Below are 16379 nucleotides of genomic sequence, written 5' to 3'. Positions count from 1 at the left end.
GACCCATTGTTCATGGCTCAAAATCTAAATATGAACCAGTATGGAAATTGTAGATTCCCGTGGAGCTTGGATTAGGTCTCACCCCAGAGCACCCCTTTGAAACCCTCCTCCCATAAAGTCCTCCATAAAGTCATGAATCTAGATGCTTTGGAGTTTATTTCCTTGTGTTCCTGGATAAGAGGAGTTATTGCTTCAGCTCAGAACAATGATAGAATCTACGACATTTGGAACAGAATGGTGAGAAATAGATTCAACTTTGAAAAACAAAGCAAGAAAACAGCCCTCCAAATGGAGTGTTATATAGAAATGAGGATTGCTTCTGTTGGGCACAGCTTAGTCCCAGAAGAGAAGCCAGAAGTGAAAGACGCAAGTGCTTGGACTCTTTTGAAACGCTAGGCTTAAATTATTTATTTTGGAGCAATCTGCTACATCTTTAAAGTAAAAATAACACAAACATTGGCAAGTGCATCAAAAATTGCTGCAATTTTCGTGAGCGTCATTTGGCATCAGGATGAAACATGCTTCACTGAGCTCACTAACTATGCTTAATCAAAGTGACTTTTTTCGTTTGTTCGCTATTGTTCTTTCTTCTTGAACACCTCTACCTCACCCCCAACACACACAACAAATTTATTTTTAAACAAAAACAAAGAGAAACCATAAAATACAGTTTTGAAAATTTGGAGACCCAAAATATTATAAAGGAAAAACCTTTTATTTCACAGCAGAAACCCCGGCCTCCTACAAATCATGCTTTGAATTTAAAGCCCAGAGATCCAAAAATAAAAATGAATCCCCAAGGATGCAGGGTTAGCTTTTTGACTCTGACCAAAGGTGTCACATGTGGACTGACAAAATTAAAAAATAAAATAAAATAAAATAAAAACTTTGAACGATTTCTCCAATGGTTAAGGAACTTAGTTACATTTATTTCTTCAACTGACGTGTATTCAATGCTTCTCTGGGTTCTACATTGTGATAGGCATAAAGATTCAAAATAAATTGGATAGTCCCCAACCTCAAGTACCTTGTAATATAATACTTAACAGAGGTTCCTTTGCATAAAAGAGACAGGCTTCCTTGGGACAGGACTAAGAAGGGGACCAGGTTGCCACCTTAACTTGAGAACTGTAAGGATTCTCACCCACTCTTTTGAGAACAAATCCTAATATGTTCTAACTCATTAAAAGTAGGGGCATACTTCTTATTGTTTGATTATGTTATTTTAGGCTATCAAAGTTTAATAATATCAAGGTGAATCCTGTCTTGAGTAAAACTTCTACCTGCTTTCTTTATTCAAAATACTGTGTCTTGGGGATCCCTGGGTGGCGCAGCAGTTTGGCACCTGCCTTTGGCCCAGGGCGTGATCCTGGAGACCTGGGATCGAATCCCACGTCAGGCTCCCAGTGCATGGAGCCTGCTTCTCCCTCTGCCTGTGTCTCTGCCTCTCTCTCTCTCTCTCTCTTTCTCTCTGTGACTATCATAAATAAATGAAAAAAAAAATAAAGATGAAGCTCTTGAGAGACAAAAATAAGTCAAAGAATTTAAAAAAAAATACTGTGTCTTCACTGGGTGTTATTGTGTACGTTGGTAAATTGAACACCAATAAAAATTAATTTATTAAAAAAAAAACCAAAATACTGTGTCTTGTATCTAAAACATTTTTTATTACCCTACAAATCCTCACCCTTTTCACAAGGCAAGATAATCATGGTAATATTCACTGGGAAATGTGTCCTTTCCAGTCTTTCCCTGTAGATGTTCTTTAATGTCCTCTTAATAGCAGATGTATCTTATCTGGAGCTGGTGTCACAGACACTGGGCAAGGGTGCAAAATTGAAAAGGGTTTGGGATGCATTACCAAAGTCGGTAAACCAAGAAGTTTCTAGATGAATCACAGGAAAGGGCTGGAAAGGCTCAGAATATCAGATATGAGAATAATGGGGAGAGATACCAAGTAGGAAGGGTATAGGAATCTGCTTTTATCTGAAACTGTTTTGGCTATTTTATTTATTTTTTTTAATTTTTTTTTAAATTTTTATTTATTTATGATAGTCACAGAGAAAAAAAGAGAGAGGCAGAGACATAGGCAGAGGGAGAAGCAGGCTCCATGCACCGGGAGCCCGACGTGGGATTCGATCCCGGGTCTCCAGGATCGTGCCCTGGGCCAAAGGCAGGCGCCAAACCGCTGCGCCACACAGGGATCCCTGTTTTGGCTATTTTAGAAGAGATGCCTGAAACCCAAATCTAACCAGGCCTCATGTGATGCAGTTTCCGCGAGGTGATACTTCAAAGAAGGATGAAGCAACTGAAAATAATTTAAAAAAGAAAGAAAAAAGTAAATAATTTTTTAAGTACTTATAAATTGTATACCTCAGAAATCCCACAATATCATTTGATAAAATGTTTTTCTTCTTTTCAACACTCACACCCAACTGTCTAGATCCTAGAGGGTGCAAACTCTCTCACCCTCTTTTGCTCTCTGGGTAAAAAATTATAAGGAGCCTCCTGTGGATTGTAGAGCTGTCTTATGACTGGATTGTGGACGATGTGTTTGTGAGAGAGAGAGACTGAGAGAGACAGAGAGAGAACATTCTTCCAGAGAATTTCTGTTAAAATTAAATTCTCCATCTCTTACACATATTTTTTTTTTGAAACATCCATAGGGCTTCACTGAGGAGAGACAGGATCTACGTGTGTAGTTAACACACAATTCTGACATATTTTAAATTTTTAAATGATGAAATCCTGTTTCCTGTGGTTATCTGAGTCCCTTAGCTTTTTTCCTGATGGATCTTTTCTTCTTCCCATTATGTAAGATGTAGCATTAGCCTTGGTACTCCCTTTACACAACAATTGAATCTGTGGTGCCCTCTGACTCAAGTGAGCTCTGATAACTTTAATATGACATTCTTTAGGGAAGTATCTTTAAGACAAAGACCCCAAAGGTAGCTGTGGTTCCTCCTCTCATCTAGCACACCAGCTGGTCTAGGCTGGCCCAGAGTGGCTCATCTATTCTAAAGGACGCTCAGACATATGGAGATCAACACTTCTCCAAAGGCTGGAAGTGATATATTGGAACGAAGAGGTTCCTGTTCACTTCCTGTAAGTGAATGGTACCTAAAGAAGATCCTGGGATCAGTACTTCTTTCTAGGTGAGTTAAAGGGTTTCCAAGTGTAGACTGGAGCTCTTCCAACAAGGTTAACCTCAGACCCCTGTTTAGCAAAGTAGGTTTTATTCTTTTGGTAGACTGGGGCCTTGAGTTAAGGTGGCAGGGTGTATTCTTCAAAGGCTTAATCACAGATGCTGTGTTAGTCCCCAGGGGCATCCCTTTGTTTGAGGAAGCGTTGTCTTTCATGGAAGCCAGCAGGAGGATGTATGCTCCCTATCTCATGTCTGCTCTGAATCTTCTCTCCCAGATGAGCTGATTTCTTTCCATGAATATATTAAGGCTGGCAGTCTATACTTGTAACAGTCTAAGTCCACTTTTACTCAAGCTGGTTTCCTTACCTACCCTGTCTCTCTCTTGTTCTTTCATTTTTATTGCCTCAGCAAATGCGGTGGCTGTAAAAACAGAACAGAACAAAACACAATGTACTGGCTTCTGCAGCCCACAAGCTCTCATCTCCATATTTCTGCCTGACCCATATCTATTTTTATACATCTGCAACTCTTCTTGATTTTCCTCTGGTTTAGGCTTTCCAAACAGAGCTTTTCTATAGTTTGATTATTTGGACCCTTTCCTCAAGACTTCAACAGAAACTTTCCTGACATGGACACAAACCACAAATCTCAGGTGGTTTTCAAGTATGGTGTAAAGAAAGTCTACTTCTGTTCATCCTCTCCTCCAAATGACAGCCAGGTGGGGCTTTAAAACCCAGAAGGTGTAGTACTCACTCTAAAAATGGGGACAGCTCCCGGTACAAAAATTTCCAAAAGCAGTTGAATATTTTTTTCATTTTACCTCCTGTAGAGTTTATAAACTTGTTAACACAAAATGTGGCAATCAATCTGATACCTGAAGGCTGTGGACTGCTTTTAAAAATTAATTTCAGAGAGAGAATTTAGTGATTCATCAGTTGCATATAATACACAGGGCTCATTCCATTAAGTGTCCTCCATAGGACCTGTGAACTCTTGAAGCCCATCCATAGATGCCACCTCAGTTTAAGAGCTGCTGCATTTGACTAGGAGCTGCTAGTGGCTACTCTGGCCAGTGGCAAGCACAGGGGCTACTGCCTGCCTTTCTCAGAGGATGCTCATGGAATAGTTTCAATACCTAGAACCACTGTATGAGAGGAACAGGACAAGAAACCTTCATTTTTTATTCCCCAAAGTCTTAGTCAAGTGTGTTCTGATGTAATGACCATCACCAGAAGTTTCTTAGCAAATACTCATAATCTTCTGCACCTGTTATATGTTTCCAAACATCTCAGCAATGGCTGGCCTTCACATCAAATGGGATGATTACAGATCGCTCCATTTTACCTATAACTGATGGACATCTATAGGGTTGCTGCTACTTAGTCTTTAACTGGTCTTAATTTGTTCTCATTATTTTCAAATAGTTAATGTTAATTCTTTTTATAGTTCCTTATTTCATTTATTCTCTTTTTTTTCATTCATCCAACGTGTATTTATCACACATTTATATGCCAGGCATTTAAAGACCACAAGCTAAGATCTCTGTCTTTGAAGTGCTCATGGCTTGGTAGAGGCAACATTGTGGTTTAATGATTAAGGGGGCAGATGTTGGAGGCAGACTGCATAGATGTGATTCCAAGCTCTACTATTTACTATCTGCGTGACCTTGGACAAGTAGCTTAGACTCTCTGAAGCTTAATTTTCTCATCAGAATAATGAGCGTGATAATAATTATTGTGACATATACATACAAATATGCTGTTCTTCCTTTGCATGGTACTGTAGAACCATAAAAATGACCATGCACAAAAATAAAGAGAAATAAAACCAAGTAGATCACTAAGGAAAGTCAACAAACCGTGACAGAAGTGAGCAAGAGAAGAAAGGAACAGAGAAGAGTTAAAGAAACAACTATAACACAATTAACAAAATGGCAATAAGTATATATCTATCAATAATTACTTTGAATATAAAAGTACTAAATGCTCCAATCAAAAGACATTGGGGTGACAAAATGGATTTAAAAAAGCAAGACACATCTATTTACTGCCTAAAAAATATCCAGTTCAGACCTAAAGACCCAGGCAGATTGAAAGTGAAAGTGATGGAAAAGCATTTTTCATGCAAATCAAAGTGAAAAGAAAGTTGAGGTAGCAGCACTTATATCAGACAAAATAGACTTTAAAACAAAGACTCTAACAAGAGACCAAGAAGGACTACTAGATAATCATAAAGAGAACAATTCAACAATAAGATATAACAATTATAAATATTTATTCATTCAACATGGGAGCACCAAATACACAAAGTAGCTAATAACAAACCGAGAAAGTAATTGACAGTAATACAATAATAGTAGGGGACTTTAACACCTCACTTACATCAATGGATGGATAATCCAAACAGAAAAATCAACAAGAAAACAGTGGCTTTGAATGACATATTGGAAGAGATGGATCTAACAGATATATTCAGAACATTCCATCCTAAAACAGCAGAATATACATTATTTTCAAGTGCACATGGAACATTCTCCAGGATAAATCACGTTTTAGGCTACAAAACAAGTCTCAGCAAATTGAAAAAGATCAGTCATACTATGCATTTTTTCCAACCACAATGCTATGAAACTAGGAATCAACCATAAGAAAAATTCTAGAAAGACCACAAATACATGGAAGTTAAATAACATGCTATTAAATAATGAATGGGTCAACTGAGAAATAAAAAATGAAATAAAAAATATATGAGGACTAATGAAAACAAAAACGCATGGTCCACAATCTTTGGGATGCAGCAAAAGCTGTTCTAAGAGGGAAGCTTATAGCAAATACAGGTCTACCTTAAGAAGCAAGGAAAATCTCAAGTAAATAACCAAATCTTACACCTAAAAGAGCTAGAAAAAGAAGAAAAAACAAAATCCAAAACTAGTGAAAGGAAGCAAATAATAAGGATTACAGCAGAAATAGATGAAATAGAAACTAAAAAACCAATAGAACAGATCAATTAAACCAGGAACTGATTCTTTAAAAAGATCAACAAAATAGATAAATCTTTAACCAGACTCATCAAAAAGGGGGTGGGGCTCAAATAAACAAAATCAGAAATGAAAGAGGAGAAATAACCCACACCACAGATATACAAAAGATTATAAGAGAATGTCATGAAAAATTATATGCCAACAAATTGGACAACCCAGAAGAAATGCATTCATTCCTAGAAACATATAACCTCCCAAAATTGAATCAGGAAGAAGTTAAACATTTAAACAGACAAATTACCAGCAATGAAATTGAATCACAAAAAAACTTCCCAAAAACAAAAGTCCTAGACCAGACAGCTTTACAGATGAATTCTACTAAACATTTAAAGAAGAGTTAATACCTATTATTCTCAAATTATTCCAAAAAATAGAAGAGGAAGGAAAGCTTCTAACTTCATTCGATGAGGCCAGCATTACTCTGATACCAAAATCATATAAAAACACTGCAAAAAAAAGAACTATAGACCAATATCTCTGATGAACATAGATGCAAAAATTCTCAACAAAAAAATAGCAAACTGAATCCAACGACACATTAAAAAAATCATTCAACACTATCAAGTTGGATTTATTCCCAGGATACAAGGGTGGTCCAATATTTGCAAATCGATCAACATAATACTTCATATTAATTAAAAAAAGGATAAGAACCAGGTGATCCTTTCAATAGGTACAGAAAAAGCATTTGAACGAAGTACAACCATTCATGATAAAAACCCTCAACAAACTGGGTTTAGAGGGAACATAACTGAACATAATAAAGGCCATATATGAAAAAGCCACAGCTAATATTGTACTTAATGGTAAAACACTGAGAACCTTTCCTGTAAGATCAGGAACAAGACAAGGATGTCCACTCTCACCACCTTCATTCAATATAATACTGGAAATTCTAGCCACAATAATCAGGCAACAAAAATAAATAAAACACAACCAAATTGATAAGGAAGAAGTAAAACTTACACTCTTCTCAGATGACGAGATACATAAAAACCCTAAAGACTCCACCAAGAAAAAATTAGAACTGATAAATGAATTCAGTAAGTTTCACAGGATACAGAAATCCGTTGCATTTCTATAAAGTAATAATGAACCAGCAGAAAGAGAAGTTAGGAAAATAATCCCATTTATAATTGCACCAAAAATAATAAAATACCTAAGAATAAACTTAACCAAGGAGATCTGAGGACTGTAAAGTAGTGATGAAAGAAATTCAAGACAATACAAACAAATGAAAAAATATCCCATGCTCATGGATTGAAAGGACAAATATTATTAAAATGTCCATACTCCGAAAGAAATCTAAATATTTAATGCAATCCCTATCAAAATACCAGCAGCATTTGTCACAGAACACAAATAATCCTAAAATTTGTATAGAATCACAAAAAAACCCTGAGTAGCCAAAGCCGTCTTGAAAAAGAAGAACAAAACTGGAAGTCTCACATTCCCAGATTTCAAGATATACTATAAAGCTGAGCAATCAAGACAGTATGGTACTGGCACAAAAATAGACACATGGATCAAGGGAACAGAATAAAGAGCTTATAAATAAACCCATCATTATATGGTCAATTAATATTCAACAAAGGAGGAAAGAATATGCAATGGGAAAAAGATAGTCTCTTTAATAAATGGTGCTGGGAAAACTAGACAGCTACATGCAAAAGAGTGAAAGTGGACCGCTTTCTTATACTATACACAAAATAAACTCAAAATAGATTAAGGACTTAAATGTGAGACCTAAAACCATAAAAATCCAAAAGAGAGCACAGGCAGTAATTTCTTTGACATTGCCCATAGCAACATTTTTCTAGATATGTCTCCTGAGGCAAAGGAAACAAAAGCAAAAATAAACTATTGGGACCACATCAAAATTAAAAGTTTCTGCACAGCAAAGGAAAAAATCAACAAAATAAAGACAACTTACTGAATGGGAGAAGATCTATGCAAAGGACATATCCAATAAAGGGTTAGTATCCAAAATGTATAAAGAACTTCTATAACTCAACACCAGGAAGACAAATAATTTAATTTAAAAATGAGCAGAAGACAGGAACAGACACTTCTCCAAAGAAGACATACAGATGGCCAACAAGCACATGAAAAGATATTCAACATCACTCATTATCAAGGAAATGCAAATCAAAAGCACAATGAGACATCACCTCACATCTGTGAGAATGTCTAAAATCAAAAAGACAAGAAACAACGTGTGTTGGCGAGGATGTGAAGAAAAAGGAACCCTTGTGCACTGTTGATAGGAATGCAAACTGGGGAAGCCACTGTGAAAATAATACAGAGGTTTCTTTAAAAATTAAAAATAGAGCTATCCATATTATCCAGTAATTCCACTACTGGGTATTTACCCAAAGAATATGAAAGTACTAATTCAAAGAGATATATGTACCCCTATGTTGATGACAGCATTATTTACAATAGCCAAACTATGGAGGCAGCCCAAGTGTCTATCAATTGATGAATGGAGAAATGAAGAAAATAGGAAAATCAATACTCATTAGCACATTGTAATTTTAAACATTAGAAATATTGACAAAGACTCTTATTTCTCAGTAAAAATAAAACTTATCAGACTGGTTTGAAGAGTGCTTGTCTACTTTTTCCCAAGATACAACATGATCCAAGCAAGCATATTTTCCTTGTCTTAGCAAACTGTCCTACCATTTCTAAGTTTGGATCAGCTTCAAACATTTTATCCTTTGTGCTTTCAATGTCATGAAATATCTCTGAGAATTCTTTTAATGTGAAGATTTCTGCTAGTGTCACTTTAGGACATCTTCATCCTTCTCATCACAGATGAGATCGACATCTTCATTTATGTCATTAAGATCACCTTCGCTAAGTTCCTCTGGCTGCACGGTGACCGTCTCTGATGGTGCTGATGTCCAAATCCCCCAATCAACTATTTCCCCTGTGATTCCATTTATTTGTGGTTCTGATCCTGCAAAGTTATTTGGATGATGCAGCACGTTTCTGTCACATTGTATGCGTATTACTTGCTTCCACGAGGCATGGATGTTTTCGGCTACATGTTTAGGTCATATTTCTTCCAAAACCTAGCTAAAAAAAACTGCATGATCCCCCACTGTAGCATCAAAAGCCTGGCCAAGAAAAGCCCATCTAAGAAAATAGGCTTTTGAGCAGCCCCAGGGGCAGAGTGGTTTAGCACTGCCTGCAGCCTGAGGCATGATCCTGGAGACCCAGATAGAGTTCCACGTCAGGCTCCCCGCATGGAGCCTGCCTCTCCCTCTGCCTGTGTCTCTGCCTCTGTCTCTCTTTCTTTGTGTGTCTCTATGAATAAATAAAATCTTTTAAAAAATTAAGAAAATAGGCTTTTAAAAATTGAAATAGCCTAGATCTATTTGCCAGATCATTAAAAATGTTTTTGGAGTAAAAAGCACATTTTCACATCTTTGTTGAAGTGTTGAAGAGAATTAGGGTGGCCTGGAGCATTATACGGCACCAGTAATACATTAAAGTTCAATTAAATGGGTTTATCGCTGGGAGGCAAGGAGGCAACACAATTACATGTTTTGCTGTCTGTGCCTGCACTAAGTAACATGGGTGACAACCAATTACCAACAGACTTTGAAAGAAGTGATGCGATTGGTCACTGGTCATGATGCACATTCGTTATTTACATAGTGATCTGTGGACTGAAGAGCCCGCAGTGAATTATACTTTATGCTACAACAGCTACAATTATGGCTGCCATATTTATTGTAGTTAATATGGGGTGGCAACTGAAGTTAGAATCCTGTTGCTGGGGAACTGGTATTATTTAACTAAAGTGTGGTAATTAGATTTTGTGTTTACTCAAACTGAACTAAGAGAGGAGTGTGTTTGTGTACACACAGACATATGTGCTTACACATACATATGCACATACATATACATATATACATATACACAGCACACAGTAAGCACTGTTAACATCAACTTTTATTGCTATTATTAGGAGAATCACAGAAACAAATATAATCCAAAGATCAACTGGAGCCTCCTTTCTCTTGAGGTCTCCACATGACTTGCTCCAACCCTATTTCCACCAAGATTCTTGTACATAACTTCAGACACTTCCACCTCTAGACTCGTGCTTCCATAATACATGGTACCCCAGAAATGAAGCTCAGTCATTTACTACATTGCATTACATTTCTACAAAGAAACTCCACACACAAAATATTCCCAAAATATCCCTCCTTGGCCCCTCATGGTAAAGGTCCCAGCCTTGTCCACCTCACTGACTCTCCCCTTCTCCATTCTCTGCTCCACAGCACCTACTGGCCAAATTTCTCTCCAGACTTCAGTTTTCTCAAAAGTAATTCAGTCCTCCAGAGTTCCTGTTCAACTCCCAAATTTGCATACTCATTAGCACATAGAATGCTGGAAAAAAGGAAGGAAGGAAGGAAGGAAGGAAGGAAGGAAGGAAGGAAGGAAGGAAGGGAGAAAGGAAAGAAGGAAAAAGAAAATCAAGTGTTTCTTAAAACAGGAGCCACCCACTTTAGAAGGCCATTGTAGTTAGAGTTGCCAGGTTTATTTTAGGAAAAAAAAAGAAAAAGAAAAAAAGGAAAAGACAAAGATGTCAGATTCCCAGTTAAATTTGAAGTTTAGATAACCATGAATTTCTTTTTCCCCTGTGTGTCCCAATATTCCATGGAACATACTTCTGCTAAAATATTATCTGTTGGTTATCTAAAATTCAAATGTGGCCAGGAAACCCTGTATTTCACCTGGCAGCTCTAACTGTCATGCTGAGAAGCACCCTCTCCGCTTCTACCTCATGGTCACGATGAAGCACGAGAAGTGGGCTGAGGGGTACACAGGGAACCCGGGAGGAACATAGAATGAGGGGAGGCCAACTCATCCTGGATGAGTCAGAGAAAGCTTCTTGAGGAGGTGGGATTTGAAAGCTAAGGAAGACTTTTCAGACACAAAATCTAGTGCACCCAGAGGTGAGGGCAAGCCCAAAATGATGAAGAGATGAGAGAGGGGGATATTTCTCATTCAGGTAAAACAGAGTTCCACTTTCCATCACTCAGCTTCACTCCCTTAAAGGATGAGATGCTCGTAATGATATGCTGTGCTGGTACAGTTCAAGACAGTTGTGGCTTGACTCAGTGTAAGTCCTGGCAGTGTAAACAGATGGTACAGTTTCCTGAGAGGGGCTATTTACCAAAAGGGGTGGCAAGTGTTTGGGAGATCCAATAAAAGGTGGTGATGCAACCCAAGATTATGTGTGGCAGGAGCCAGCACCCCCCCCCAAACCCCCACTCCACTCAGGCTTGAAGAGCAAGGAGAGGAGCTTGGCCAACGCTGAACCAGGGAGTCAGAACCAATCTCCCGAATTCAATCTCCTCCCTCTGTCCAGCTGAGGCCATCCAGGAGGTCAGCCTCCTGGGATTTCAGGAGGACTAGGAAGAGGAGGAGTCGGGCAAATAGACAAATAGAGAAGACACAGTACAAAAGCCAAGGAAAACCATAAGGCACATATTTTTCAAGAAAATCATACTGACCACTTGAGTAGGATCTTTAAGTATTAGGGACCACCCCAGCCTGATGTCACCAGCACAGGGCCATGTTGAGTAGTTTATGGTTCCCGCATACATCTCAGAAATGGAGGAGACCACAGATGACTTCCTGGTCTAATCCTCTATCTATAAATTCAGAGGTAAGAGACTTCTCTGCATTATGCACATATTAAGTGTGAAAGAGTCAGTATTTGCTCAAGGCCACAGTGCTGACAAGTGGTTCGTGGGGTGTAGGGGCAAACAGAACAAAAGCAACATGAACCTTGATCCTGTCTTTCAGTATGACTTGCTTTGCTCTTCACTTTTCAGGACTACAATAGAGTTGGTGGTTCTATCTGTATTCTGGAACATAAATTTATGCTGATTTCAAGAGAAGACTTCTTGCCTTTTTTTTTAACCATTGATTTATGTCTGTAAATAAACATGCAGAAAACAACCACATAGCCTATTATATCAGTAAGCACTCTGGTCCCACAGCCACCAAGGAACCAATAGAGGAATGTCTCTATTCTACAAAAGCTTTCTTCATTCTGATGTACAATTGCCCTTACAAAGTAATATGAATCTTTAATTTCTAAAGTCATCTATGATATTCTTCTGGGGGTCCACCTGTGTTTCCACTGGATGAATGGGGCTGTGTCTAATCATTATTAAAATAGCTCATTGAAAAGTGAAAAATGAAGTTACATGCTAGGCCCATCAGTTTAGTCAAAAGATTTTCGACTAACTGGACATCATCATGAGCAGAAATCATGAAGCAGAGGCCAGAGAGGTGGGCAGGCCTCAGGGGCCACTGGTTGGAAATATCTGTCACAACCATGTGTGATGGGTACACTGAGCCAGGCTGAGGACAATCTGTCCACCCTGGGAGATGATGGGTACGGTGGAGTGATAACAGGCATGTAGTGAGGAACACCACAGTTTGGGCTAAGGGGTCTCCTCCCTTTTGAGCTATGGGAATTGAGGCAAATCCTTCACTTCTCGGAGCCTCAGTTTTTCCATCTCTAAAATGGAAATAATAGTACTTTCCTGGCTGGATTGTGATATTAAAAATAAAAAAACTGTCAACAGATATACAATGTTTGCTATGTTTCAAGTATTGTTCTAGGTTCAGGTGTTACAGGTTGAATTGTGTCCTCCCACAAAATATATGTTCAAGTCCTAATCTCTAGTACCTCAAGAAGTAACCTTATCTAGATAGAAATTGGGTCTTTACAGAGGAAAATCAAATTAAAAACAAGGTCATTAGAGTTGGCCTAACTCAATTATGACCAATATCTTTATTTAAAAAGGGGAAGTTTGGATTCAGAGGCAGACATACACAGAGGGAAGATGCTGTGAAGACATGGGGAGAAGGTGGCCATCTACAAGCCAAGGAGCTCCAAGAGCTACCAGTAGCTAGAAGAGGCAAGGAAGGACCCTTCCCTGGAGCTTTTAGGGGGTGTATGACCCTGCCAACACCTTGATTTTTGACTGCAGGCATCCAGAACTGTGAGACAATCAATTCGTATTGTTCTAAGGCACCCACTGTGTGGTGCTTTGTTGTAGCAGCTCCAGGAAACTAACATAGCATTTAATATTGACAATCACTTCGGGGATAAGTACTATTGTTGGCCCTCTTTACAGATGAAGTAACTGAGGCCCAGAAAGGCAACTTTCCTGAAGTCTCTCAACAGCAGGTATAGTGCAGCCAGGTTTCAATTCAGGGGGCCTGGATCCAGGGTCCTTGCTCTTAACTAGTATGATCTACTAACACTAGTTCACCGGTGTACGAACTAGCACTCAATACAACCCGCAGTATTTACTAAGCCCATAAGGAGGACACTGCTGCTGCTGCTGCTGCTCTGCTGCTGCTGTTGGGCTTGCTATTATATAATCTGGAAAGCTTCTACCCTCAAGGACGGGATGGCTTCAGGGGACTGTGAGCCTGTCCAGGTATAAGGTTGCAAGGCTTCAGCCTACTTAGGAAGTACCTTAACTGGGGCAATGCATGGGTGGGCTAGAGGCCAAGTTAGACTCTCCCAGGAGGGCTTATCACCTGAAGGCCAAAGGTCTGTACCGATTTGACAGGTAATAAGCTTAGTAGTAAGACTGATCAGTTTAGTAGTAAGACGAGTTCTTGGCCACCTCCTATGTGTCTGGAACGAAGTATTCTTTGCTTCCATCTTAGTCTTCAACGTAACTCTAAGCGATGGGTACAATTATCCTCATTTGTACATGGAGATATAAGGCTGGAAGTGCCCACACAGCTGATAAGAGGGTAGAGCCCAATTGAAAGCCAGATCCCCCTGATTCAGTGTCCTCATGCTTCCCAGCACCCACTGGGCTGTTTATCAACCTATCAGGACTTGGTCATTGTAATAGAAATTGCCTCATAATCCTGGTTTGCTTCTGAGACTCTCACCAAGGTAACCACACAGAGGTGCACAGATCTCCAGAAAGCCAGACACTTTCACCTTTAGAGTCGACTATCATGCACAAACATTACCACAAATATCTCTAAAGAAGGGAATGCTTCCAGACAGGGGGATACTAATGAAGCAGATAGCGATCATACATTCCCTCTCCCCCTGGAAAAAGTACAGCTGTGAAAAGAGAGGCTCCCAAAGCTCCGAATTCTGGGAGCCTCAAGTTAATGGGTGCATTTTAAAGACTGAATGTATATACAACACCTCAAATTGATGTGGGCTCCAAGAAGTAACCGTAGCCCTGATTCAGAGCCAGGCAACCTGAGAATGTTAGAAGTCGGATTTCCTACTACTAGACCTCTCAGTACTTCCCGTTGAGCATTTGGAGGCTCTAAAGATTAGTTTAGACCTCATTTAGATTGGTGAACTTTCAAATAACTACTTGATACCCAAGAGACTTAAAGGAAATAACAAGGTATTACTCAAAGCACCTAACTTACAAGTTGAAATTTGTTTTAAGGATCATCTCTGTTGGGAAATATATCTTCTTTTCTTAACTTGTTCAAAGACAGTGTTTGGTATGTTAAAGTAGGGGTTTCCAATGAAATATGCAAGGTCAAGGTGAAAGAAAAGCTCAAAATTTGCACATCTTTAAATGTAACTACTGATCTACGTGCCAGACACAGTCATGATTAGATTCTGAGTCACAAATATTGCAAGACCGAGATAACAGGCTTTGATTATAGTGTGAAGTGTAGGGACTGTAACAAAAATAACCCCAAATGTTAAAAAGGAGAGATAGTTTTTATTAGAGACATTCACACTCATAGTTGTGAGGTCACTGGACTCAAAAAAAAATGCACGGTTTTATTTTTCTGGCATGTACTAGATTGGTGCCATTATTTAACAACCAGGATACAGGAAAAGAAACACAACTTATTTTCCTGCATAAGGGCAAAAATGTTGATCTTGAAGCTTTTATTTTAAACACTTTTTATTAAAAAATAAAATAAACACTTTTTATTTCTGGAGAGCTAATTTTTATCAAAGCTCAAAGAAATTTCCAAACAAGTTAATCTATCCTCACCTCTGTGCAAAGTTAGGAACAAGCCTGAGTTAATTATTACATTAAGATGGAATCTCTTTTGAGACACAGTCCCATTTTACTGAGAATTTCTAGGGACTTCTAGAGATGGAAGGTATTCAAAGGGAGGAACTTCTTATTCCTGGTCCTTATTCTTGCATATATGAATGAAATTCAGCCAATACCTTTAACCTGATATCCCTTGTGATAAAGCCTCCATCCTGCCCCCCCACACACACACACTGAAGTACCCTCCTCTCCCCCAGGGACATAAGATTGGCCACATTCTTCACACAACTTGGGGTAGTTACTTTGGTGTAACACAAGCTCCAGCCCCCTCCCATCCTGTCCACCTGCAAGTGTTTACTTCCTCTCCTCTAACCCAGGACAGTTTTTACCAGGGAAGGGGAGTGTTCTAATTCCCACCTGTGGCTGGAGCAGGGGTGGGGGGCAAGGATGGAGAGTTCAACTCAGTTAAAAAAAAAAAAAAAACCCACATTCTCCACTCCAGCTTTTCAATTGGTGTAGAATCTGGGATGACTGATGAGTGATCTCCAACAACAGGGACCAGGCATCAAAATATTATTGGATCAACCATCAAGTCCAGAAACTGATAAAGAATTATCAAATTCAGCTGTTCAGGACTGTGAGGTTATCAGCAATGTCAATGGCTCAATCTAGTGTGGACCAAACAATCTATAAAAATAAAAACCATTCCTGCAGAAGGGGAGGTGGGTGGGGGGTACTGGGGTAGCTGGGTGATGGGCACGGAGGAGGGCACTTGATGGGATGAGTACTGGGTATCATACTATATGTTGGCAAATTGAAATTGTTGGCAATTTTCAGTTAAAAAACTGAAAAAAAATAAAAACCATTCCATCATTCCACCCCACTCCTGCCTTTTTTTTTTTTTTTTTTTTTTTTTTTTGGTAGGAAGCAAATGGAAGAAAACTGACTTCTGTCAGTGTGATTAGTTTTGCTTGTCTTTGCTAGAATGTGTGAGGTATGATGCTGGCCTGTCCCAGGTCATGACCCTGGCCACGTGTGGCCATGGAGAAGTGAGACCAGCTCCCCAAGCCATGGGAGGGAAAACCAGGTTAGGTCACCACTGTAGCCACACTCACCTGCTCTGATCAACAAGCAGTAG

At 39.0% G+C, this 16379-nt stretch overlaps 1 protein-coding gene across 1 annotated transcript in view; it reads right to left on the bottom strand.

Moving 5' to 3' along the window:
• Positions 1-16379, bottom strand: part of ENPP6 (ectonucleotide pyrophosphatase/phosphodiesterase 6) — a 111406-nt gene that overhangs the window by 61016 nt on the left and 34011 nt on the right. The window lies entirely within an intron of this gene.

The sequence above is a fragment of the Nyctereutes procyonoides genome, unplaced genomic scaffold (assembly GCF_905146905.1).
Source record: "Nyctereutes procyonoides isolate TBG_1078 unplaced genomic scaffold, NYPRO_anot_genome, whole genome shotgun sequence".
Classification (NCBI taxonomy): Eukaryota; Metazoa; Chordata; class Mammalia; order Carnivora; family Canidae; genus Nyctereutes; species Nyctereutes procyonoides.
Note: the sequence above shows the minus strand (reverse complement) of the source record. Positions and strands in the feature narration are given on the sequence as shown.